Raw genomic sequence first — 27,798 nt, 5'->3', positions numbered from 1 at the left:
AAACATAGATATGCTAGATTGTTGTATTCTAATGATTTCTCTTACACTTACCTCATTATAAATATAGCGTCGGTGCATGATCTTCCCGACCTAAAACCTTGTTGTTCTTCTGCTAGTTTTATAATTTTATTCAGTTTATTTGTTAGTACTTTGGTTGTTAATTTTAGTGTTGTGTTTATTGCCTGAGGTAATTGCGGGATGGATTGAGTAGCTCTGCGGTTATCACAGCCGGTCTCAAGCCCGGATAAAATGTGGAGGGTAATTGGCAAGGTTAGCAACCTATCAATCGTAAAAACGAAAACCTCTCAAAAAAACAATGTACAGCCTCGGAACCGGATTGATACTATGAAGACGAGCACGGCAAGAAATAAGGACAATCAAAAAATATCCAAAATCCAGATGAGAATTACTACTTGGAATATCAGATCGCTCAACTCAAGGGACCCAGAAATAACCCAAGTCCTGAAAGAGAAAGACATAGATATTCCTTCTTTCTGAAGAAACTGAATACATGTTTTGTTAAAGTTTCAGCTGGAACCACAAACGGATAGTCCATACTCAGAAGATGCCGCATAAGTCAAAGTAGATATAATTGACTGGCTTTGGCTCCAACGTAAAACAATACCGTATGATCTGAACGAAAATCCCCTATTTTTAATTAGCTTTGAAGATTTTATAAAAGAAATACCAGGCCCAATTTTATTCTCAGTTCTTAGCTGTCTGTCTAAAATGGCCTGTGATATTTATATTCATAGCCAATATCTCGTGCTGTTTAGTTGTAATGACTCCTGCAATTTATGCGATGAGTTAATAATTATTCTTAGATTAGAATCTATATAAATTCGGTAGTTTTCATCGTAATTATTATCTTTCGTATAGGTTTTCACAAAGATTCCTTTTTCTCAATCTCGAGACCCCGTTCATCACCAACGCTACACCGACAGATTCTATTATCTGGTGGTTTTTTGCTTTATTTTGTCGGAAGACGACGGCTGGTTTGGCGATTAGAAAAGATCATCCCAAATTCACTTGTTTTGGCCGTATTAGTTGTTCCCTTCAGAGGAATTGAACTTTTAATGTGAGTTTTCATGCGTAAATATTTTGTTTTATTTTGACCATTTATGTTAAAGTTTGTTTGATTAATTCATATTTAGTTTCATTATAAAAATAATGTATTTTTCTGTGACGAAAAGAATTTTATGGTTCACCAAGTATTGGTGAACGAGAAGCTTTTTATTAGAGGTAATGGATTTTGACAAGAGCTATGAGTCATGCCGATGCAGTACACAAGTTTACCTGTTATTTACAAGGACATAGCTCATGTGAAAATCCATTACCTATATCTACTTTTGGCAGCTTTTTTGCCACAATACTACAGAATACATACTACTAAACTAAAATATTTCGAACATCTTGAGAGCGTCCATGTCTCTACTCCATATAATAATGTAGAAAATACATAGCATCGGATGATAGAGATTTTGGTACTAAGTAGTAAATCGTTAAATAGCCGATAGTTTACAAGACCTGGAAAAACTCATAAGTAAAATAGTAATGTGTAGTAGGGAGTACGGACTCTCGCTCAATATCAAAAAGACGAAGTTTATGAAAATTTGTAAAAACACCCATAATGCTAACGAAATCTTGATAGTAGAGGACCAGCAGATCGAAGGAGTAAAAAAGTACACTTACCTAGGAACACTTATAACAAAAAATAATGACTACACTGCAGAAATCAAAGTCGGAATCAAAAAAGCACGTTCTAATTTTATGAAAATGGAAAAGGTCCTATGTGGCAAAGACTTAACATTAGCTCTTAAAGTACGCCTAATAAAATGTTACGTATACAGTATACTATACTATGGAGTTGAATCATGGACGTTAAATCTAGACATAGTGAGACGACTTAACGCCTTTGAAATGTGGACCTATAGAAGAATTATGAGGGTTTCCTGGGTAGATAGAGTTAGGAGCAATGAAGTACTGAGAAGAATAGGTAAAGAGAAGGAAGTTGAACTTACAATTAAAGAAAGCTACAGTATCTCGGACATGTGATGCGGGGCGAGAAGTATGGCATCCTGCGACTCATAATGCAAGGAAAGATAGATGGCAGAAGAAGCATCGGAAGAAGACGAATTTCATGGCTTAAGAACCTGAGAGAATTGTTTGGATGCAGCTCAAAACAACTATTTAGAGCTACTGCCTCAAAAATTAAAATAGCTATGATGATTGTTAACCTCCGTAGCGGAGATGGCACCTGAAGAAGAGAAATGTAAATCGTGACTTCTGAAAAGAGAGTTCATCTTTACGAACGCTGATCTTTCTTTCCCTATGCGTTGTTTTATTTCAGTAAAGATGTCCCATTGACTGTTTATGTTAGTACCTAGATATGTGTAGCTGTTTACGCTGTCAATTGGCTGTTTACCAAAAGATTATTTCGCGCTTACTTACCACCATGTACTTTGTTTTGTTCGTATTGAGATCCAGACCATATTCTCGACTTATATCTTATATGCCCGACATTATTGCTTGTAAACCATCGAGGCTATCTACAAAAACTACTGCGTCATCAGCATATCTAATATTGTTTAGATGAACTCCGTTAACTAAGACGCCTTCCTGAAGTTGTCCCAGTGATTGCTCGAAGATGCATCCTTGTGTCACTCCTGTATCTATGGAGATTGTCTCTGTCAACTGGTCATACACTTTAATGTTGGCAGTTTGGTTGTAATATAAATTATATATAATTCGCAAGTCTCTATCATCCAAGTCCGCTTCTTTCAAGATGGATATGAGCTTCTCATGTTTTACTCTATCAAATGCCTTTTTATAGTCGATAAATCAAATATATAAATTACAGTTGACATCTCTGCACCTCTGGATAAGCACTTGTATAACGAATAGAGCTTCTCGGGTGCCTAAGGTGTCGAAGAATCCAAATTGTGTCCATGACACTTTTTCTCTAAATTTTTTATATTTTCTGTTATGTGTCACTTTTAAAATCGTTTTAAGTGTGGCTCATTAGGCTAATTATTCTGTAGTCTTCGCATGTTTTTGCATTTAATTTTTTTGGTATAGTTACGAAGGTCGACTTAACCAGCATTGGAGAATATTTCAAGTTATATATATTTTGTTAAATATAGTCGTTCTCCATTTTATTCCTTGTTAGTCCATAAGTTTCAGGAATTCGATATAAAATTTGTCAGGCCCTACAGCTTTACCACCTTTAATTTTTCTAATAGCTGCCGTGACATTTTCAATGATAATCGGGGGTCCTGTTTGACATACTATGTCTTCAATGGCAATCTGCCTTTCATCTGCAAATGTTACTTCCACATATTTCTTCCAAGTGTTAGTCTCTCTTCCACACTTAGCAGTGGATTATCTAGGTTGTTTGCCAAACATCGAACAAACATTACGAACATAAATCGTACTAAAAAAATATGTCATTGACCAAATGGCAAAACAAAAGGAATACGGTATTACGTATTACGAGTTAATATGGGCCCAAGTAAAAGGTGAAGCAAAATACAACTTTTAAATTGAATTTGAATTAAATATCAAACAACTTTTATTAAATTTCATAAAAACGTAACGAAAGATCATTGAACCAATGACATACACTACGTAAAAAAGAGGAAGAAAGATCGTGGACTGTTGATAATAACATGAGGAACTTTGCCAATGTATAATCAATTTCAATTAAGACCGTTCCACGAAATCAGTAAGTTTTTAATTTATGTACATTGCTTAAATATTAGATATCGATTATGTATCCGTTAAAACATTAATATTAATTTTATTTAGCATATAAATCTGCCCCTTTTGATTCCTTAACACTGTCCCATGATGTTTATACCTGTTAGGTACATAATCCATGCTTTTGTATTATTTCTATGTGAACAGGCTGGTATCTTTGAAAAATAATATCTAAAACTACATTTCAATAGGAGAGGATTTCAGTTTGACCACTTTACCTGCTTTTTGCAGATTAGTAAAGATTTTAATTTGTAATGAGCTGCCAGTTGCAAACAAATATACTTTAGTTAAGTATACGGAATAGCATCAATAAATTTTTAAATTGATTTTAATGTTTTTAACTGCTCTAGACACTTTTATACGCCTGAACTATTATATTTGATTGACACATCACAGAATATTTTGCAATATAAAACCGTTTAAATATCTTTTTATTGAGTGTCAATAACGCACTTGTCAATTCCCAGTTACAATGAATATGAATGTCCCGTGAAAGCAAGCTCAATTAATTGTATTTGACGAACATTTTACTTTGCAAATGAAAGAGACCATAATAAACTGAATATTGGCCATTTTTGTGAGTGACAAAAGGGATGAGCAAGCATCATTCGGGAAAATTGTTCTCTAGGGATTAACTCCTATGGGTGAAACTTCTACGTTAAATATCGTCTTGGTCGATGGTTTTAGACGAAGGTTTTTTGTGATAGAAGATGTCCGTTGTTGAGTATAAGGGTTATTTTTATTATTTTCAGGGCCAATAAATTTAGTTTTCAATAAAGATACCAACTAAATGGGTAGTTTCATGGCTATCGGGGACTTCTTTCTCATATTTGATTTCCATAAAATTTATTGGAACTCTAAGTGTGTGAGGTGTTATGTAATTTTACCGTTACATTTTCCAAATACATCTGACCTCATGGGCAAATAGTAAAAAAAATGGCTTCGGTGAATAGTCTGTCTAACTTACGCCATCTGTTATAAATTGGTGTTGAATATTAATAGGTTTTAATAGAACTTCTAAAGTAAAAATAATTCATTCGAAACGGGGCAGGTAATTTTCAATCACACAAACAACCACATTTCCGTTAAAATCTTCTTTCTTCTTCTTTATGTGCCGTCTTCTACCGAAGGTTGGCGACCATCAAACGATAGGTTTCTCTGTTTTGTGCCGCATGTATTATGTTCGCAGCTTCTGGTATTTGAAACCATTCTCTCAAGTTTCTCAGTCAGGATTTCTTCTTTCTGCTCAAACCTCTTCTACCTTCAATCTTGCCTTCCACGATAAGCTGTAGCAGACTGTACTTATCATTACGGAACACATGGCCCAGGTATGACGCTTTCCTCCTTTTAACAGTTGTTAACAATTCCACCTCTTTACCCATTCGTCTTAATACTTCTTTATAGTTGCTGCTGTTAACGTCCACCCTTCAACTCCGTAAAGTAGCGTAGAGAGTACGTAGCATTTCGTGGCGCGCCATCGAAGGTTAACGCTTAGGTGGCGGTTGCTTAAGAGCTTTCTCATTTTGATGAATTTGGATCTTGCTATTTCAATTCGGATCTTAATCTCTACGTCTGAGTCCCACTTATGTATATCCCAGATATTTAAATCGGTGTACTCTTTCAATACGTTCGGCTTCAATATTCAGGTCGATACGTTGAATGTTCTTTTTACTTATCACCACAAATTTAGTTTTCTTTCTATTGATCTTCAGTCCAAATTGGTTGCCAGTTGTATTTACTCTACTTAGCATCATCTGTAAATCTTCGATGTTATCGGCCAGTATAACAGTATCATATCGCATATCGAAAATCACTTATTGGTACGCCATTAATCTTGATGCACTCGTTGTACTCTTCCAGTGCCTCTAGAAATATTTGTTCCGTGTACAGGTTGAAAAACAGTGGTGAAAGAATACAGCCCTGTCTAACCCCTCTCGAAATGGTTACCTTTTCACTCACACTATGTCCATTCTTCATGTGGGCTGTTTGATTCCAATATAGATTTTTTATAATCTGGATGTCCTTAGTGTCAAATCCTGTAAGATGTAATAGTTCTATGAGTTTGTCATGTTAAAATTAATATAACTAAATGTGTAAATACGACATCAATGATATTATATGCGCTGGTCAAATAACATAAAATACAGTGATGGATTCGACCGTTACTTGATCGAAATTCATTTTATAAAAACACTAAAATACAAAAACTTTTGTTTTTAGCACTTCCACTATCATTACAGCCGTTTCGACATAATGCCTTTCTCAAATGATCAATTTTTGGTATGCGTTTACACTTTATAGTCTTCAACTGAATGTGGGGGGAGGGGAGAACTGTTTGTCTCAAGTTGGTCATTCAGAATATTTTTGTTAATTTTCATAGATTCTAATAAAGATAACTTAAGGCTTAAGGCATTAATTTTAAATGTGAAGCATTTGAAATTGGTTATTACAGACATACATTATAAAATTTTTGCGAATTTGAACATTACAAACAGATATTTAATATTAACAATTTAAGAAACGACAAACACACTAAATAAAAATATAAAAACACGAAATATCATAATAGGCAAATACCTTGATCAAACTAGTACTATTGTGTAAAAGCTGTACTTAGGTACTTCGTTTTTTAAATGAAACAATGTTTTAAAAAGTGTGATTTGATTTTAATCTTAAACGATAACAAGTGAAGACTTTTTACTTCATCTGAGAAAAAGTTATACAAACCAACATCAGTCGAATTATTTATGCTCTTTGTCAAACTAAAACGTTGTGCTCTAATAGCATCTTTAGATCTTGTAGCGTGAACATGGAAGTTAAATCCGGAAATAAAGGTTTACAGTGTTCCCTATACTCTGTTCTTGCAAGTATCCTCACTACACTTCCACAGTTAAAAACTATGGATAAGTCACACAATGTCAAAGACACAAAATGACCTTCCACCAAGCCATCAACTACATCTCTTACAATTTTCTGTATAGCTAGTGTAGTGCTACACTTTTTTCTAAAGCCATATTGACTACAGTGAAGAATTTTGTGTTTTTCTAGATATTCTATGAAATGAACATTATAATACTCTCAAACATTTTGCCGAATATGGAAATGATTGAGATGGGACGATAATTTCCAATTTCATCTAAAGCTCCCTTTTTGAACACTGGTAGCACTTTTGTTACTTTTAATACATCTGGGAAAATCCCTTCAGTAAGACAATTATTATAAAGTATAATTAATTTGTCAATAATTATATCGATTGTTTCCACAATTATTTTTTTGTTTAAGAAATAAAAATCCGTGCAGTGTGAATTTTTCAATTTATGCAAAACATTCCTGATTTCAGTATCACTAACTAACTAACTCATTTGTAGAATTAAAAGAATTTCAAATATGTTTAGCTACTGAAGTAAAGTAATTATTGAAATCGTTTGATGTAATCGCGCTTGGACAGACTTTTTTATTTTGAAATTTATTTTTGTGATAATTTATAATTTTCCAACTGTCACGAGATATATTTTCTGAATTGAAAAACAAATTCTCATAAGCCAGTTTTTCTGTAATGATATTGTTGATTTATAGTGCTTCTTAAACTTTTTATACTCACTATATTCCTTTGTAACTTCAGCAATTATTTTGACTGTGGAAATTGAAATATTGAAAATCCTTTTGTGTTCTGCTATACGTTTCTTAAAAGTTCTATCGGTTTGATCGATGTAAGTTGTTGAGTAGTGGCCACATTTAAGTTTATATACTCCAATTGTGTTGAAGTGTTGAAAATAAAAGTTTTCAGTGTTTTATTGTTAAATATAACATAGTCTCGAGAAAACACAGTTTTAATAGTTTTTGCAACTATTTAGACTGAGATTTGTACCTACGGAATTTGGATGTAAAATATGTGTAGGTGCAATTAATTTTTTCTGATTATTTTAATTTTTCAACGCTTAAATACATCTTTTGTAAACAATGTAACGATGCAGCGTTTAAACAATTATTGTGTTAGGAGACCGGCCCTGGCAAGGTACGGTTAAGTTGTACTGATATCGTACTCCTAGTTTTTAATAAAAACAAGTGGTTGTATTAAATAGTTTTTTAAAATTAAAGTGTTTATCTACTAGATACTACTACGTAAGTCATCTATACGTAATTATTATTTTATTATTGTGAAAAGAAAACGTCAAATAATAAATATACACTACCGTACAATCATTTTGTGAGGTTAGTTGCTATAAGTAGCTTATAGTAGCATGCGATTGGTTTTTCATTTACCAGAGTCGGAGTAAGGCCTTCGCCACCGCATCTTAAAATGACTTCACACAATGTAAACACACCTTCCGATCTAACCAGTCCAGTAAATCAACGTTCGAATATCACAAACAGTTATGCTTCAGCCGCTTCACATTCTTTTCCGAGTAAGAACCAAGCAATTGTATTTAGTTGTATCGATAATGCTAAACTGCAGGATTATCTCATTCCTTTGGGTACAATCATCAACCCAAAAAATATTATTTTTTCATCTAGATTAACTCATAATAGAATCTGCATGTATTTGGCAAACAAAACCGTAGTAGATAACTTCATGACACAACATGGCTCTATAGAAGTACTCGGCGAAGTTGTAACAGCACGAAGACTTGTCTCTCCAGCAGAAAGACTAGTCTTGTCTGGAGTCTGCCCGTCAATTCCTCATCAAGTATTAGTTGAAGAATTACAGAATATCGGTTTAAAGCTTATTTCCCCAATAACATTTCTGAAAATTAGCTCGACTCTTCCCGAATATAGTCACATATTGAGCTTTCGGAGGCAAGTTTATATAAGCCCTATAACATCACCAATTCCAGATTCTATTCTAATAAATTTCGACCAAACACCTTACCGCATATTTTTGTCACAAGGTACACTCACCTGCTTTATTTACAAAAATACAGGACACATATCATCCCAATGCAAAACCAGTTCAGTAACGGAATCAACTCATATTGAGTCAAACAATGAAGTACCAAATCAAACAGCTTCAACAAGTATACTACACAAGGTACCAAAGGTTATCCATTATCAAATCCGAGCATATCACCTACACTTACAAATCTCCACGACAAAGAAACTACTAATACTCCTACTCATAGCAACACTTTTAATCAACCTCATTCAGCGGCAATACCGTTTTCACAAACTTCGAAAGCAATATTTTCCAATCTATCAGCTCCTTTTCCATTAGATACAACTGCAGAAAATTCTAATAAAACTGATACATCACCACAATTTTTTGAAACAACCAATTCAACCAATCTTACAAATAAAACTACAAGCTCGACTTCTGTCACTACCAATGAGTTTGCTCCAGTACTTCCAAATGTAATAAAGCCACATCATCTAAGTGAAAACTCTAATAGTATTTGCGAAAACGCAAGTTCTTCCATAAAACGCAGTATTGGTGAGATCGACACGCCTCCTTCAGATTCAGCAATTTCATCAGAAAATCTGTTTGCAAAACCCAAACGCTCTAAACCAAAAAAACCGCGCTCATCTAAAGTTCAATCTACACGGGAAACTCTTGAAAATTTCATTGATAATCATACCCCACCATTCGTTTTAAATTTCCACCAATTACCCTTACTGATTGATAATGTCCAAGGCTCCCCCGACACTATTAGCGTCGTTAAAGAATTTACAACTGATATGGCTGGTTTACTCCATCTTTTACAAAGCAGCTACCAATATGCAAATGATAGATCTACAAAAAGCAAGTTTACAAAACTTCAAAAGAAACTATACACCCACTTAGGGAAAGAGATTTCAGACTTAGACAGTGACTCTTCTGTAGACAATCCTTCAGTATCATCTAACTCCGAATCTGTTAACAACATTCAACTCGATACTTCAATGGAACATTGATGGATTCTTCCATCGTCTCCCTATGCTACAGCTTCTTTTATCTGAATATTCTCTAGATATTATTTGTCTACAGGAGACAAACTTAAAGACCAATCAGTTGTACAATTCAAAAAATTTCACTTGTTTTCCGCAAAGACCGTACAGATGCAAGTCGTGCAAGCGGTGGTGTAGCAATATTAGTAAACAAATCCATCGAGGCGATACAAATTCCAATAGTCAGTGATTTGGAGGCCGTTGCTATCAGAATCATATCTACCAGTTTAGTATTTATTTGCAATGTTTACCTTCCTTGTGACAAACAAGTAAGTTCTGATAGCCTTTGCAGGTTATTAGAGCAACTGCCACGTCTCTCTAAATTCATTAAAACACATTTTTCCGAAATATCCTTTTGAAAAGTTGCTAAAATACCAGCTTTCCCAAGCTCATGAACATGGAAGAAGCGTCCAGTTTTTATGGGTTCCCTCACACGTCGGAATAACAGGAAATGAAGAAGCTGACAGGATTGCACGAGAGGCAATTTTAAGTGATTTGTCGGAGCCGATAGACAAGTGTGTTTCCAGTGACTTAAAAGCTTATTTTAAAAATAAAGTGTTGTGTTTGTGGCGAAATGAGTGGTCTCAAACTAATTCCAATTTAAATAAATTAATCAAAAATAATGTGTCTCAGTGGTTTCCATCGTCGCGCAATAGACGAGAACAAATTGCGGTTGCGCGTTTACGTCTAGGACATACCAGATTAACGCACTCCTACCTCTTCACAAAGAAAAATCCACCTATATGTAATCAGTGTAACGTCCGATTAACAGTCGAACACTTTTTAACAATTTGTAGTAAATATGACCAAGAAAGACAGCGCTACAAGATCCCAAACGCTCTACCACAGGCTCTAGGTCAAAACTGTTCCTGTGACAATATAGTGAATTATCTCAGATCCATAAACATTTTGTATAATCTGTAGGTGTTTAACTTTGTTATTTATATTTTGTTCCGTCGCTAATAACCTTTTGGTGGATGCGACATCTTTTTCTAATAAAAAAAAAATTATTGTTTTAGTGCCAAATCTACTAGTCATATCGCCATTAACCATTTAACAAGCGTATGCCTATAAAATACGACAAAATTCTCAGCAAGCTATTGAACAGTTAAATGCAATTCTGAAAAATTTTTTCTTGGAAGTACCTTCGAACAAGAGAACCAAATATTAAAACTTGCCAATTTATTCTAGAAATAAATCCGCATATACATAATATATTTTAAACTGCCACTTTGAAACAAACATTGAATCATTTTTAAGCAAAATAGCCAATTTTTAGTGTGTTAGTAATAAATACAACAAATCATTATAACTAAAGAATATGATACTGATTTATACCATAAGTACTCATAAACATAGCTTTTTAAGATCGGCCTATTACTCACTTAAAACCCATTTTTCATGCTTGACTAAAAACATTCGAACCAATATCGTGGCGGGCATGCATCGTAGTAAAATTTAAGACCCTGATGGAGTCGGTCAGTTCCAGGAAAATTTCGCCCAGGTCAAGTTTCAAGGATGCACCAGTAGATTATCTTGAAGGGTAACGACAAGTAAGGGTAGAGACATGGGACCATCAGATAAAATTGGTGTGGAAGTTTAATTATTGTTTTCAGATAACACAAGGATCTGAAGTTTAATTATTGTTTTCAGATTTTCATCATTTACTACATTGGTGCAATCTACACTTCAATAGTTAAGTCTATAATTTTTTAATATATGTATACTTAAATAATACAGGTATTTCATTATCTTTCTGATAATTTATTTAATCCCGTGGATTGGAATACTATGAAAAAGTATGTGTTAACGGAATGGCCGGATTATATGAATCCAAATAGGAGGAGAAAAATTTTGAAGGGACCAACTGCAACAAGGGCTGGATGGACGCCAATTGTAACAACTTTCGTCAATTAGCATAAATTGCTTGAATAAAGTAAAGAAGAGAACAATGTGGATTGAAGAAAAAGTTAAAGGCTAGCAAGAGAATTGAATAATTGAATGAGACTGAAACTCAAGTATGGGACTCCTCAAAGCGAACTTGTAGTAAGCCCTGAATGAAACAAAATCTTTGTGTCATAAAAATGGTTATGGTCTGTATTAAAATTAAATGTTGACTGTCTTTCGTATGTTTCATTTATTCACGCAATATTCTTCTTCTTTTTCTTCCTTCTTGTATGTAGGCTTTAAAGCCTGTTTCTTCTTCAATATTAAGGCTAAACTGTTTAAATTATCGCACTATCCTTTTCTTGGTCTGCCAATACTTCTTCGTCCATTTGGAGACTTAACTGGTTCTAGTCGTAGTAACATATCCTTTGCAATTCTTCTAATGAGTTCGTTCCACTCCTGTTTCCCTTTTGTCACCCATCCATTTATGTCTTCTATATTTCACGCTCTTCTTATGTTTCCGCTTCTCTCCCTATCCAACAGACTTTTGCCTGAAATTCGTCGAAGTATTTTCATCTCTCTTTTTTCTAGTAGTCGTCTCGTTTTAGATGTGTCAGATCTTGTCTCCGCCGTGTATGTTAATATAGGTCTAGTTGCTGCTTTATAGATTCTTGTTTTTGTGTCTTGCCTTAGGTGTTTGTTCTTCCAGATTGTGTCATTAAGAGATCATGCCGCTTTACTTGCTTTTAAGCTTTGTTGTCGTACTTCTTCTTCAACATCTCCGTAGCTAGTTATATCTATTCCCAGATATCTAAACCTTGCTTCCTGCTTTATTATTTTTCTATCAATTATGATTTTACATCATAGTGGTTATTTCGATGTTGTCATACATTTGGTTTTTTCTGCTGATATTACCATATTGCATTTCTTGGCTGTTGTATTGAAGATGTGTATTAGTTAATCTTTGGAGCTCGTCTTCTGTCTCGCTGATTAATGCGGCGTCGTCTGCATAACATAATATTTGGATTTCTTTGTTCCCCATTTTGTATCCATAACCTTTACGTACTGCTTGTATTATTTCGTCCATTATTATATTAAAGAAAAGTGGGCTTATTGAGTCACCCTGTCTGACTCAGTTTTGTACTGGTATATACTGTGTTATTTTCCATTTATTTTTGCCTGTATTCGATTAAGGAAGTAGACGTTTTCGATGGTTTGTATAATATTCATTAACTTTTCAAAAATCAGTTCGCCATAGATTTTTGTCTAGATAAGTAGACATATCGCACTTTTAGATTCCTCATGTCAGTTTATTTATTATCTGTTTGCTTTGTAAATTATAGAAAGCACATATTTGGCATTTTCCTGAATTAATTTCAAACCAAGTTCTATTGGTTTTTACAATAGATTTGATTGGGCGCCAGGCGTAGAAATAGAATGGAAACTCTCATGTTTTTGAAGGTTAGTTAATTTTAATGTTTACATTTCAATTTGGAGGCATTTTGGTTTATCTCCTAAAATTAAGTATTCGGTTTTTTGTATATTAATTTAAGGCCCCACTTGGTGTACTCTTCTTCCAGATTTCTAAGCATATGGTCTATATGACTCACGTTTTCTGCTAGATGGCTTGGCCGTCAACGAAGTGTATCGTGTGTAATCTTTCGTCTTCGATTGTGATGTCCATATTGCAGCACTTCCTTCTTCACACTGAGAGCGTCTCATTCAGATAAATTTTGAAGAGTGTATAGTATCTCTGATTAATTTGTGGCCAGCTTTAATGCCAGTAAAATTGATCTTACATTTGAATATAAACAACATTTCATATATTAGCATATTATTAATTTCAACAGAACTTTCCTACAAAATATTATATCTGGCATACCTGATAAGTAACCAAAAGATAGTAACCACAAACTTAGTTTTATTATCCCACTATTGATTTACTCACGCAAAACCCAGTATGTAAAGTAGGATTTTCAATTTAACTAAAGAAAATGTAAAACCCGCAATGGTATTATACAATTATAGTAAATATATACCTGCATTTTATAATATATTAATTAGATCAAAGTCACTCTATCCTTTGGTAGTGTATTGTTTCTTTGAAGTATCTCCTATATGCGATTCGCAGCTTATTTTATCTAAACTTTAATACTGCATGCATGAAAGACAGTGTTATTTTATTATAAGCAAAATAAAGACTTATTTATATGTAAAAAAAGATATTAAGTGATAGATTCGACCGTTATTTGATGGAAATTCATTTTGTATAACAATAAAACACTCAAAACTTGTGTTTTCCAACTTCGACAAAATTTATTATAATATCTTATCACTACAGCTGTTTCGGCAGAGTGCATTTATCAAGTGATCTATTTTTGATATGTGTTTACACTTTATAGTCTTTAACTGAATAGGTTGAGAAGGGGAGAACTGTTTGTCTCAAGTTGGTCATTCAGAATTATGTCTGTATTTTTTAATTTGTTGATTTCCATAGATTCCAATAAAGGTAACTTTATTTTGGACGTGGAGAATTTGAAATTCGTCATTAAAAGAATGATTCTGGTCCAGAAGGTAAAGTGCGTATATAGAATCTGTTTTTTTATTATTCAAAAGCCCTTTTATGTTCTGCTATACGTTTTTTAAAGGTTCTACCAATTTGACCGATGTAAGTTTTTGGGCAGTCGCCACATTTAAGTTTGTAAACACCACTGTGTAAGTGCTTTTTATTGTAGCTCTTGTTGTTTTTAGTATATTTGCCTAAGTTGTTGCTTGTTCTAAAAGCTGATGTTATTCCTTTCTTTTTTATGTGTTTAGCTATTTTTGTTGATATCTTACGTGTATATGTAATCGAGCAGAAGGTACTAGGTTTTTTCTCTGGTGGTGAAAATACTAATTTCAGGCATTCTTACGTAGTTTTTTATTTAAAATTTTATTAATTATTTGTTCGTTGTACCCATTGTTTAGTGATATTTGCTTAATGATATTTAATTGTATCTCAAAGTCGTTTTTTGGCATCGGAATTTGTATTAATCTATGTAACACGCTCTGATAGGCTACCAGTTTTTGTTGTGTACGGTAGGATGATGAATTGTGTATATTCGTGTCAATATTGGTAGGTTTATGAACTCATGTTTGTTTTCAAGTCTAATAATTTTTAAATATAGAAAATTTATGGATTGATTCTGTTCTGTTTCTATGTATTTTAAATTCAATATGACTATGGAGTGAATTAATATACGATAAAAATTGGTCAAGTTGCCTGTTAGTCCCTGTAAAACATACCAGTACATCGTCTACGTATCTCTACCAATATAAAAACTGTTTGAATACGGGATGGTTTGAAATCTTTGTTTCTAGATTATTCATAAAAATATCTGATAGCAATGGGCTTAAAGGAAATTAAAAAATGCAGACATAATTCTGGATGACCAACTTTAGACAAACACTTTTGCCCTCCTCAACCTATTTCGTTAAAGACTATAAAGTGTAAACACATACCAAAAATAGATCACTTGAAAGAGGCATTCTGTCGAAACAGCTGTAGTGATAATGATTTAAAATAAACTTTGTGGAAGTTAGAAAAAAAAAGTGTTTAGTGTTTTATTGTGATATTAAAAGATCCTTAAATCTAAGTAATGTAAAGCAATATGTCAGGCTGTTAATATCGTTAAAACTGATTAAAAATTCCAAACAAAAACATTGTTTAACAGTGTTTCACAAGGTTTCTTTGATGATTATTTAAAATTTCTAGAATTCGATTACCTTACCCACCAGTTGTGTAAATATATAGGCATACCTTCTGAATCACATTTCAAGAATTTATTTAAATAAGGAATAATCAGTCGTATGTAAACGAATATAATACAAACTTTTTAAATTTATCGCCAATATCTGATAATATTTATTTTCCTGTTTGAAATTTATTGCTGATGGAACATGATTTAATATATTCCACTAACTAGTCGTAGTACTGTAATGTAGCCTGCTATTGGCAGCATTTGGGATATTCGTGTCTTCAGGAATTTATGTAAAAATTGTCGCAGAATCTTTAAAGTTCTCAGTCACATTCACCGGAGCAGTTTCATAGAAGTTTTGGAAATCCTTTTGTCTAAAAAGTCGAAATTATCTGTCTCAAAGAAGCTATTTGGTCAGTAAGAGAACAATATATGGTATTACATCACTGTACCATATATAATAATTCCATTCATCGACAATTTAACACGTTAAGCCCCAATCGCTCGTTTTGTCTCGGACCAAAGGTTTTTTTATACTTCCGACATCAAAAGATATTAGTTTTTGTATGTGCATGACGATTTGACGTTCTGACAATTAAAACAAGGAAAAAACAGTGTGGTCACTTTTGGTACACACGGTCTGTGGATAAATTTTTTGTTCTTTCTCAAAATTCATCTCTATGTGTGTCTTGCCATTTGCACAAAAGCGATTAATTTTTGATGGTTTCATTAACAATTCCCCCAACTACTTTCGTTGAGCATATCTATTTGTTTCTGTTATAAACAAATCTTGAATTTCATTATCAACAAATACTAAGTAAAAATCAATAGTTTCATGACCACGTAGTTGCTTTTCGTCAATATTGAATCCTGGACTATCAGTAAGTTCAAATTTATGTAGTTTTTCAGAGCCATCTATTTTTTTTCACATTATTTTATCTGCTCTTAAATTAACATCTTCTATGTAGGCGATTACTTCAGTTTCTCTGGGTTCTAAATAATCAACAAATCAATACAAAATAAAAAATTGCAAATAAGACATCTTACCAATTACTAAATCATCGACTAAATTAGAAGGACATGCTTCGTTATACAACTTTTGTTTCTTTCTTGGTCTACTAACATCGTCACCCCTTTCTATGAAGTAAAAAACAATTAAGACACCAATCTAAGCTGTGAGCGAAATCAGTTCCTTATTACCACTTTATCGATAGAATTACTGAGTCCAGTTGCTTCATCACTACTCGAATAAAGTTCATCACTATCATTCTCTCGATAAGCAGGATCAGCATCAGAGTCATACTCTGATGTATTATAATCACTAAAATCAGATTCTTCTAATATTCGACGAAGTTCATCTTTTGATAATCTTTTTTTGTTCATTATACGAAGATATTAATACTTTTCTACTGCAGGAAATAAATACAATTGCCGCACACGATAATACAACAGTCAAATACAAATGTCAACAAAAATCCTAACCTACAAAAACTGGAGGACGGTTTTACCTGACCAAGACAGATTTCCGTTTTCTATAGACCAGGCCTTTCAAATTTATCATATAACAACACAGAAACTGCGTCCCTCACATGGCCACAGTCTCTTAAACATAACATTTGAGACCAAATTGGTACATATGGTATGTGGTAAAAACTTACTGTGTACCAATGTGGTACACATGGGGCTTAACGTGTTAAAAGTTTCATTATAAAGCAATAATTTCCAAAGAAATGAGGCATATAGAACAATTTAATTAAAATAAAATTGATTAAATCAGTAGATAGAAGAAAAACAAAGAAGGAAATGGATGTACTGGCTAATAAACGCAAAAATATACGTTTTAAGATTGTGGAAATTTATGCGAATCCGTAGAAATTAGTGTGATTATATGTAGGAGATAACATTATCACCGAAGACTAATGGCATCATTCGTAACATAGAAATTCAACGTTAATTTTAATAATCAATTTTAATGTGTCTTGGTCTTTACCTGACCCTCCGTAAACCGTCTACAAATACACCATTCAAAAGTTTGGAAGGTAGGTCTCGCCAGGCCAGGCCTATGCCTCTCGTACTGTGTTGTTCCTTTATTTTGGCCACGCTCTTTTACTTAAGCCTTTTGTTTCTTAAATAGCATATTTAGTGCTTCTAAGTAGTTGTTTGACGACGTCGTGCAAATTAAAATTCATAATTTACCTTTCTGGTTTCAAAAAGAGTAAAAAATTGTACAAGGGGAGTGATTAAACAAAAGGAAACGTCAGAAATAATGAGGAGTTCCAGACAAAACACAGCCGTGAGGTATTTTTAAAAGTATTTAAGGAACTGATTATTTCAGAGTGAGTAAGTAAATGTTGACAAATAAAAGCTCGTGTTGACAGAAGCATATGAGGAAAATTTGCTCCGAATTTCTACTCTCCTTTAATTAGGACAGAAATAAACAAATTGTAGATTATTGTTATTAATAAGCATTCAATTGAATCATAATTAAGCTACAAATATCACATTAAGCTAATTATAAAAAAAAACTGCACTGTTTATAAACCTCATTCCTCTAGCATTGGCAAAATATGGAAATTTCAAAGCACAGGCAGTTTGACTATGATTATATTGCTTAATAGATGGCCTTCAATCTTATGTTTTTAAATTCATAAAAATGTGCCAATAAAATGTAATTGAATGTCCAAAAAACGAATTTTTCAGGAAATGCAAAAAACATTATATTGTAAACGAAAATACACACAACGCAAAAGTCTAAAGATATTTTAATAATTTGACAATACCAATGACAGAAATTTCATGGCCATATAAATTTGCTTGTACTATAATTGTTGATACAGACAGTCACTTCTTATCAAAAAAAAAATTGTAAAACTGATAGCAATACGTATTTTAGAATGTTTTTTATAAGGGACAAAAAAATCGACATTTTTATGTTTTGTTTATTTTTAATTTTAGTCACTTTATACCATTCTTGCTTAATAGGTGAGTTAAAGATATTTTCTTTTTGCCATGCAACGACAACATTTAACGTTGGACGAGATGAATAGAGCCGTGGGCCTCCTTTAAGCTGGTATGCGACAAACTCAAGTTGCTGACCAGCTGGGTGTCTCCCAAAGCGTCGCAAGTCGTTTGTGGCGTCAGTTTAGAGACATTGGGAGTCCAGCCGAGCAACATCCAGGACGTGGTCGCTCTACAACCGTCGCTCAAGACCGATATTTAATTTTAAATGCCAGAAGGCAGCCAACAATCACAGCACCCGAGCTGGTTAATGAATTACAGCTTGCACATAATGTAACAATTAGCAGCAGTACTGTAAGGAATCGTCTCTATGAAGCCAATCTTCGTAGTCGGCGACCACTGAGATGTCCACCTCTATCTAAAGGCAATCGCGCTGCAAGAGTAATCTGGTGTCAAGAGTTTCAGAATTGGACTGACAATGACTGGGCCACAGTTTTGCTTAGAGACTAGTCTAGATATTGATTTCATTCAGATTCCCGTCGGACAAGAGTTTCTAGACGACCCGGAAATGAGAAACGATTACGACATCTTCAAGAAGTGTATACATACAGAGGTGGTAAATTAATGTTATGGGGCGGAATCATGATTGACGGAAGAACTGACCTCATTTTTCCACGTGGCTTTCTCACGTGACATCTTAAGTCAGCAATATTTGGACACTATTCTTGAACCTGTTTTGCGCCCGTTTGCTGCTGCTGTTGGAGAACATTTTTACTTTATGTATGATAACGCTCGACCACATGTTGCGCATATTGTAACAGACTGGTTGGATAACGAGGGTATTGATGTATTGCCGTGGCCAGCACAATCACCGGACTTGAATCCCATTGAGCATGTATGAGACATGCTCCAACGCAAAATTACTCCACATATGGGCAATATCTACAATGAGTTTCAATGAAAAGAGCTTCTGAGAGAAAAATGGACACAACTACCTCAAGCAGACATTAACAATGTGATTCGGAGCATGAACAGTAGATGTAGAACTGTGATAAACGAACGTGGTGGCCATACTTTATTTTAAGTTTAATTATTTCGTATTTTTGATATTTTATGGTGGTATGTGAAACATGGGTGATTTGCAATATATTTTTTTGCTCCAATTTTCTGTTTTCTTTTGCAATTTATGGTTTTTGACATATTAAACAACAATTTAAACTACAAATTTTGTATTACTTTTTTTAAATTGATTAGAGATAAACAAAATACGTCTATTTATAAAAATATCCCTAGACTTTTGCGTTGTGTGTAGATTTTCGGTAAATTTGATGGTAAAAAATGGTAAGTAAAGGTATTTTTAACACCGTACAATTATGGTTTTAGTTTACAAATAAAAGTTTTAGTTTCTGTGTTACATTTTTTAAGTGGACATATGAGCTTTCTGTATAGCATTGAAAAAATTAATAGATAAACTTAACTCATACGCTAAATTTTATTCATAAACCTTACAAAAAACCCTCAACAGTTAATTATTAGCAGTAGTAGGCCAAATAGTATTAAATTATAAAATTCTTTGTATTGTTCTTCAACAAATACGGAACATTTTTTGATGTCCTCCATTTTTTTCAATTTGATGAGCACTTTTCCTAATAATTTTCTCATGTTTCTCTTTACAGTTGCAAAATCCCTATCACAGTGGAGAAAGGAATGTCCTCTAACTGGAAAATAGTGTATAATTTTCGAAAATCTAACACTGTCCGTTAGAGAAAGGAGCATGAGAATGAGTGTGTGATTTTTATTTTGTCCCCAGCAATTGTCACTATATAAATGAAGTTCGTTTATATTGTCTGAAATTTCGTTTAGGTAATCCAAAAGAAACGAATAAATTTCATTTGAAAGACCTCGCCTACACTAAGAGAAAAGTTTTCTCCAAAAAAAAATCTCGTGTAATAAGGATAACTTAATTTTAATCCAGAATGTTTCTTCTTAAATAAGTCATTAAACATTATTTTAAGATTTAACTGACTGTCAAGGTATTTAATTTCTTGATTGAAATAATGACTGATTTTAACCGGAAATGGTTCGATATGCTGGCGAACAGCTGATTGGACATCTTCTCCTAATTTATTGACACTTGGATTAATACCATGCAGATCTCTTGGAGATTTTCCGAGAACTAAAAGATTTCTAACAAGTCTTCTAACTCGATTTATATTAATAGCAAACACTGAAATAAAGGCATTTAAACAAACTTCAGTTCTAACAGCGCTCTCATATATATATATATATATATATATATATATATATATATATATATATATATATATATATATATATATATATATATATTGTTATGGATCAGTTTATCGATCAGAAATAGAATAAAGAGTTTTTTTATTATTTTAATATATATAAGTTAAAATACAACCCTGTACTTATTTGTAATAGTTAGAATAAGAGAAAACATTGTTCCGTGACGGGACCCTAACGAGTTTTTCCGTGAAAGACTGAGTGAATAGTGAAAGGAGAATGGAACCCGTATAATTATAGGTTTAGGAATAAACTGGTAATTGTATTTTGCGGTGGACATTTTTCGAAAGTAAATAAGAATTAGATTTAGATATGAGATAACAAGAATTTGGAAACTTATTTCTGTTGAAAAAGGCAAAATTGTTAATGGTTTCTGAAAAGTAATTTGAGTGAAAGTAGTTTATTTGTTTTAAATATCATGTTGGAAATTTTCTAAATCGAAAATAAGTGGGAAAGATGAATGCTTATGATTGGTTAAAAAGGAATGGTGGGAATGAGAGAGTTGAGAAGGTTGTCTGGGAGAGATTGAAAAATTATTATGTTACCGGCAGACTAGAAGAAAAGACGTGTTTTCGTGTAGTCAATCTGAGTACCAGTGTTTTCGTTTGTTAGTGAAAAAGGTGGAAGCTGAGAGCAGATCAAAATCGAGAAGATGAATACCTCTTTTGAGTCTGCATAGTCCACGAGATATAATTGAGAAAGAAAGGAGAATTTGTGAATAAAGAGTACCGGTCAGAAGAGGCTTGGGCTTGTGTTTTCGGAGGAGTAGTTTGCTGGTATGCGGTTTGGATCGATGCGGAGAACGGGAAATATTTGATGGTAGCCGGACATAATCAATCAAGGAAGGAACTGTGGTTTGATCAAGAGGAGACATCATTGGTGTAAAAAAATAAAGGTCAGTCAAATAATTTGAATGAAAGAAAATTTTAAGATATTCTAAAGATAAAATCAAATATAAGCATACGAACTAAGATTCCAAGTTTCAAAGAGTTATTTTTTTGTGAATAAATTATATTTTTATATGGTCATTTTTTTTAGTAGATATTATTATAAAACAGATCAATAGATAGTTTGTAATTAAAATTAAATTTAGAGTATAGGAGTTTGTCGGGAAAGATAATTGCCCACAAAAGTTATTTATTAATATTCATCGTATTGCTTATTGAAAATAAATAATAATTTGTGTGCATATTTGTGTTGTTTTAATGTTAGTTCCGTTTCCTGTTCTATCCCGATTATGAGCAACTAGGAGATACTGAACCCACTAGAAGAGATATATAAAGTAAACTGATTAAAGTAAAATTAAGAAGGCACCCTGAGAATTTTTAATAGTAATTGATTTGTATGACTCTGCATAAATTAGTGAATTAATTAATTAAATAATTGTATTAATTAAATTAGTGTTAATTAATAATAAAACATCATAATGCAGATCACAACAATATATATATATATATATATATATATATATATATATATATATATATATATATATATATATATTTCCAAAAATATGTCTTGATTATCTTTACAATCCAAAAAATAAAAACGTCTTAAATTTTCTTGCAATTCCTCGTTAGCAAATTTGTCAAAACATTTTCGTTTACACCTTAAAAAAATGGAAAAATTATTAACATACGCGAAATTATTATGTATTATGTAAGTAAAATTACCGGCAAGGTGGACCTAACTGTTTACCAGGAATATTATCTCCCTTGTAATTTCTGTAGGTATGGTTCGCCTTTTGTACGTGACTTTTTTTATATTTCGTTGGTAATTTTCAGGAACTGCTTTTCTCTTTTTGTGGGTAGTTAAATTACTTTAAAATTCGGGTTCTTGATCATCTTCCACAATATCTGGATCTGTGTTACCCAACTTTTCTATTGAAGGTAAATATAAAATGGGTGAAAAATGGTATCAAGTGCAGCAGTGACAACAAGTCGTTCCGTTTCTCATTAGAAATTGGCAATGGCTGATTAGAAATTACAGGTATTGTATAAGGGATCGCAGCAGATCCAATGAGTTTCAGAATTAAGAATTTAAACGGCGCATCTGTATGTAAGCAATCTTTGAATAAGATAACACCAAAATATTTTGTCGTACCTTAACCACTTTGTCTGTAGCCATTTAAACTGTTCATTATTTACATCTTTATGTCTTTGAACTAACGGACCTTTAAGAAGAGAAGAAAAATCTAAAAAGTTGGCACTGCTAGATTTTATTAGTTGCATCCAGTCATGGGGATGGTATCTGTATTTCGGTTTTTTTATTTTTCTTTTTAATTATGCTATGACCGGTATCCACTTCTAGCTGACTATGTCCCGGTATCATAAATTTATGATCTATTGTATCGATATTGAGTGCTTATCGTTTTCACAATCACAAAATAGACCCGCCTGATCTAACCTGATCCAATTGTAAGAAAAACTAATTTTTTTATTTTATTTTGAAGTTTTGTTCTAATCCATAAATCGTTTTAAAACAATTATGATATAATTGAATGAATATAAATTCTATTATTGTCAGTGGAGATAATATCAATTTCAAAGCTGACTTATTTGGCCACGGTCTTATAGACATCAGCCATTTACACTTTTGGAGATGAAAATTCTGTGAGGTGTTGTTGAACCCTCAGATTGATATCAAATTATAATAGTTTCAATCTGTGTATCATTGTGATATTTTTTGATAATTATGTATAATCCTACGAAAATGGTAAGTTCATAAAATAGTAGTAAATTATATAGAATAGTCTTTAACAATGTTATAAAACTTCGGTATGCATATTTTTGAATTGATTTTAATATTTCTTTATGTTTTAATTTTTGGGTACCGGTTGATTCTACAATGTGCATTAATTATTCATTGGTTACGCCTCTTGTAGGTGTGATTTCTAACGCAAATGAGCTAGTGTTAGCTATCCTAATAAATTTAACATCAACCCACCCAAGCCATAAGTTATAGCAACCGGTTTGTGCCAAAATCAATCGGATTTTTAAAGATTTGTATAATATTTATGCAATATTTCAAATACTGGTATAGGTTTATAGTCAGTAGATAAATTCAAATTCAGGTTTTTGGTAAATTGATTTTTTTCGTCCCCTCCCCCATCCGTTTTAGGAAAAACCCGGGGTTAGATGGTGGTAAACTTTTGCATTTTTTTTGGGGTACCAAAATTAATATTCTCAGTAAAATTAAGTTGGTTCGTATGATTTTTTGGACTGGTATTTTGGTCTCTGACGACTGGAGTACTATTCTATTATAGATTAATTCTTCTAATAATTTTTACCTTATCGAAAACAAAACAAATGCATGATAACTTTTTGGGTGGTCGCTTGTTTGCCCGGTTTTAGTAAGCTATTAACTTTGAGCGTTTAAATTCTTGCGGAATTTCACCGGTCTGAATGATGTTCGCAAAGAAATGATGAATTTATTCGATGAAGTCGCATATTAGGTTTTTTGGCATACTTTCTCGGTTTTAATTCGATCCCTGATGGTGATTCTTCTGAGGATTAATCTTAACATTTTTGTCTATACAACACTGAACTTATTGGTTGATGTTTTAGTGAGATTAAGAGTTTGGGCTACGTTCGTCATAATACACTAGTCAAAAGTCTCTCAGGTGTTAATGGAATAGGAAACGTGTATTAATTTTTCATATAGGAGGGTGGCTTTTGTCGAAAAATGTCGATTTTATACCCACATGCTAAAACTTGTTTTAATCGATAAATTATGATGCCAACGTTGTACAAACTTATTTATTTATATCAAATTTCTAAATAAATTATAAAAAAATTGTTTTAAAAATATGGTTTATTTTAAGACAAAGGTTTTTCTTATGATTTTTTCGTAAAATGTTTACTCTAAGCGTAAAATTCAAATAATCAATTAAAAATGCCGAGAAAAAGCCAATTTTATCGTTTTTTTTTAAGCCAATTTTTAATAGATAATTGTAGACCAGCCGCAAAAGTTTTTCGAGTATATCAGGATAAGACCAGCAAAATTTGATTAGGATTTGAAGAGAACAGGAAGCAACAGTTCACTAATTTTCGAGAATGTATTACGCAAAAATGTACATATACCCCACTACTATTGGTCAAGGAAGCACATGCCTACACAGTTTATTGGCTTCGAACCCCTTCTCTCCCCAAGATCCTCCTGACAAAACATTCGCTACACCATTTCTCTGTCTTCCATAACTTTTCTCAAATAGAAACTCATGAGAAAATGCTAGTCTGGATTTTCGTTTCAAGAAGCAATTTTTTGAACATTTGTAATTTTTTAAGTAAATAGAAACTCATGAGAAAATGATAGTCTGGATTTTCGTTTCAAGAAGCAATTTTTTGAACATTTGTAATTTTATAAGTAAGTTTTAACTCAGGCATAAGATTACACGAACTTTTCACCGTACTTTATCTTGCGATATTTACATACATCTGGTTACAGCAGGGTTTTTTGTATTATCTGACCATCTCAATTACCAACTTTTAGTGTCAGGCTATGTACAGTTAACATTTTGCTACATGAGTTGGAATGACAGGTTGATATCTAGCATTGATATTTTCAGAGATCATTGTGTTGTCGCTATCTCTATGTTGTTCTTAGAGAGCGATATTGGCAATATTTTATTCTTTAGTGTATAAAAGAGTTTCCCAAATACTGGTCCTCTCCTTTCATTTACTGCTTGATTGTCTTTACTCAGGTTAGCGATTATAAGCGGAAGAACACTGGTGTAGACACAAAAGAGTACGGATCCTAGTGGAACTCTGCTCTTGCCCTGGTTTATCTAGTGAATAGACTTCCCCAACATGAACACTAAAGTACCTGTCAGATAGAACATTTTGAATACAAAGGTTTAATTTGCCGCGGATATCATAGTTATTTAGCTACGACGTTTGCGAACACGGTCGAAAGATTTGGAGAAGTTAAAGTAGACTACATCAAGAGGATGCTGATTATTTAAATTTGTTTTTTTTCCCGTCTTCTAAGTCGAGGTCATCTGCAGTATCTTCTCCTCCTATACAAAGATATTGCGTTTTTTGTAAATTTACTTCGAGGCCCCATTTTTGTACTCTTCCATTACTTTTCTAGCCATATACTCCAGGTCTTCCTTGTCTTGGGCAATAACTACCTGGTACTCTGCATAATGCAACGTGTATAACGTTTCATCCCCAATAGACAGTCCCATCCCTTTACACTTCTTTTTCCAGTGCCTGAGTGCTTCGTCGATATATATATTGAATAGTATGGGAGATAAACATCAGTTGATTCAGTTGTTTATGAACTGTTCAGTCTGAAGAAGACTGGCAGAATAGACAGGCTTGGCGAACGGGAACCCAAAGGCGGATTACGCTATGAACGGGATATATATATATATATATATATATATATATATATATATATATATATATATATATATATATATATATATATATATATATATAAATTTATATAAATTTATATAAATTTTTATATGCAAATACTTTTTGTGCACTATTTTTGCCGCCCTAGGCAACTGCCTATATTGCCTGACCTAATTGATAAAGCGACTCTGTATCTGACTATAAAATTTGCAACGGTTTTGTTTATACGACCTTTGAAATGACCGTAGGTCCTAATTAGTTTGTTGTAATCTCACAGTCGGTACATGCCTGTTTACGTTATCATTTTGAGCTAATTACTTACACAGTCCTTATTTCTATTTTTTAGAATTTTCTGTCCAAAACTCAAATATTTTACGTTGCTGTTACAAAGACAATGAAGATAACAAAGATTAATTATTCATAAGTAGAAACTTGAAAATCTCAATTTATCCGGAAACTTCGTTTTACAACATCTCAAATTCGTAGTCAAAATGTTTCAAAACATAAAAAAATGTTCTTCCATCTCAAACACCTGACTTTTGGAGCACAAAAATATAGCTTATAGAGTATATTTACTTTTTTTGTATTTCACTAATAGCACAAAAACATTTTTTATTGTTACATTACTTTTTCGTGAATAAATATGCCTACTAATGTATTTTCTGAAATAGTTTTTGTAGTATCGTAGTATTATGGCATTCCTAGCTGGCACATATTTTATAGCCAACAAGTTCTTTAATGAGTTAAGTTTTTGTCCTCTGGTTATCTACACGAATGCACAGAAAAACCAATTAACAACATTCTTTAAAGTTCCTTGTCAAAACAAGCAAATAAATAGCTAAGCAAAAAACTTGTTTGAAGGATACTTGTCACCCTCTGACAGAATTCCGCCGGCATTTCAAAAGATCGGAAATTAATAAAAATTAAAAGAAACCACAGGTTTAGTGTCGAAGGCCGTTCCGCGTCTAGATGCAATTTTTTATCTTAACCACAACAAACGATTCCTACTTACTATTCATGCGTATCCTTTTCGTTGAAAACCAAAACCACAGTTCACCAAACACCCACAACACAAAAAAACAACAGAAAGTACCAATGAAAACCATAAAAACTAACAACGCGTAACCAGTCAGAGAACAAAAAGTTTACACTCACAATAAAAATAAAATAATCCAAAGCCGAAGAAGTTAGTTGCCTACAATACCGGCTGGGCCTTCACACACTCGCGGTCGCATCTAGTTGGTCGCGTTCGTATACTCGAGACTGCTAGATCTAAAGACGACCCTCCTATTTGGTCGAGAGCACGCATTGGACTGTCAACTGGAAAGCACGCTGGCACGATCGCGCCGTTGCCAAATCCACAGGGGAGAGGATGGGAATGTTCGCAAGACGATAGATGCATAAATGCATTTTTAAAAAGCGCTCCGGTCGGGTACAGGGTTCATTGGAAAAGTTAGTTCCTTAATGCACAACAATTGAGATGAAATTCAGAATACCCAAAGTTTAATGCTAAAGGAAATTAAATTATTACATAGTACCATACCTAATCAATCAAAAAATTAAAGGGAAAAGTATTTTTGAAGTGTCTAAAAATTTATTTCCTAGCTGAGCGCTTTCGGCTTACAAAGCCATCCTCAGAGCTATGCTACAATAGAACACTAATATAAATAACTAATTTAAGTTTCAACACATAGATATGTGTTGTTGATTCGTGTTGTGTGTGATTCAACACACGAATATGTTACCCTCAGACAACAAGTTAAACAAAGAATAAAGCTCGAGAAAAACGAATACTGGGAGAGAATGTGCAGAGACATAGACAAAACGATAGGGTATAACAGATCAACGGAAGCATGAAAAAA

At 33.0% G+C, this 27,798-nt stretch overlaps 1 protein-coding gene across 3 annotated transcripts in view; it reads right to left on the bottom strand.

Moving 5' to 3' along the window:
- The window catches only part of LOC140444943 (rho guanine nucleotide exchange factor 10), an 807,510-nt gene extending 780,275 nt beyond the window's left edge, over positions 1–27,235 (bottom strand). For all 3 annotated transcript variants that reach the window (XM_072536652.1, XM_072536653.1, XM_072536654.1), the window contains exon 1: positions 26,949–27,235. The gene's annotated coding sequence lies outside the window, so the exon portion shown is untranslated. The remainder of the gene's footprint in view (positions 1–26,948) is intronic.
- Positions 27,236–27,798: the final 563 nt, after the last annotated feature.

The sequence above is a fragment of the Diabrotica undecimpunctata genome, chromosome 7 (assembly GCF_040954645.1).
Source record: "Diabrotica undecimpunctata isolate CICGRU chromosome 7, icDiaUnde3, whole genome shotgun sequence".
Taxonomy (NCBI): Eukaryota; Metazoa; Arthropoda; class Insecta; order Coleoptera; family Chrysomelidae; genus Diabrotica; species Diabrotica undecimpunctata.
Note: the sequence above shows the minus strand (reverse complement) of the source record. Positions and strands in the feature narration are given on the sequence as shown.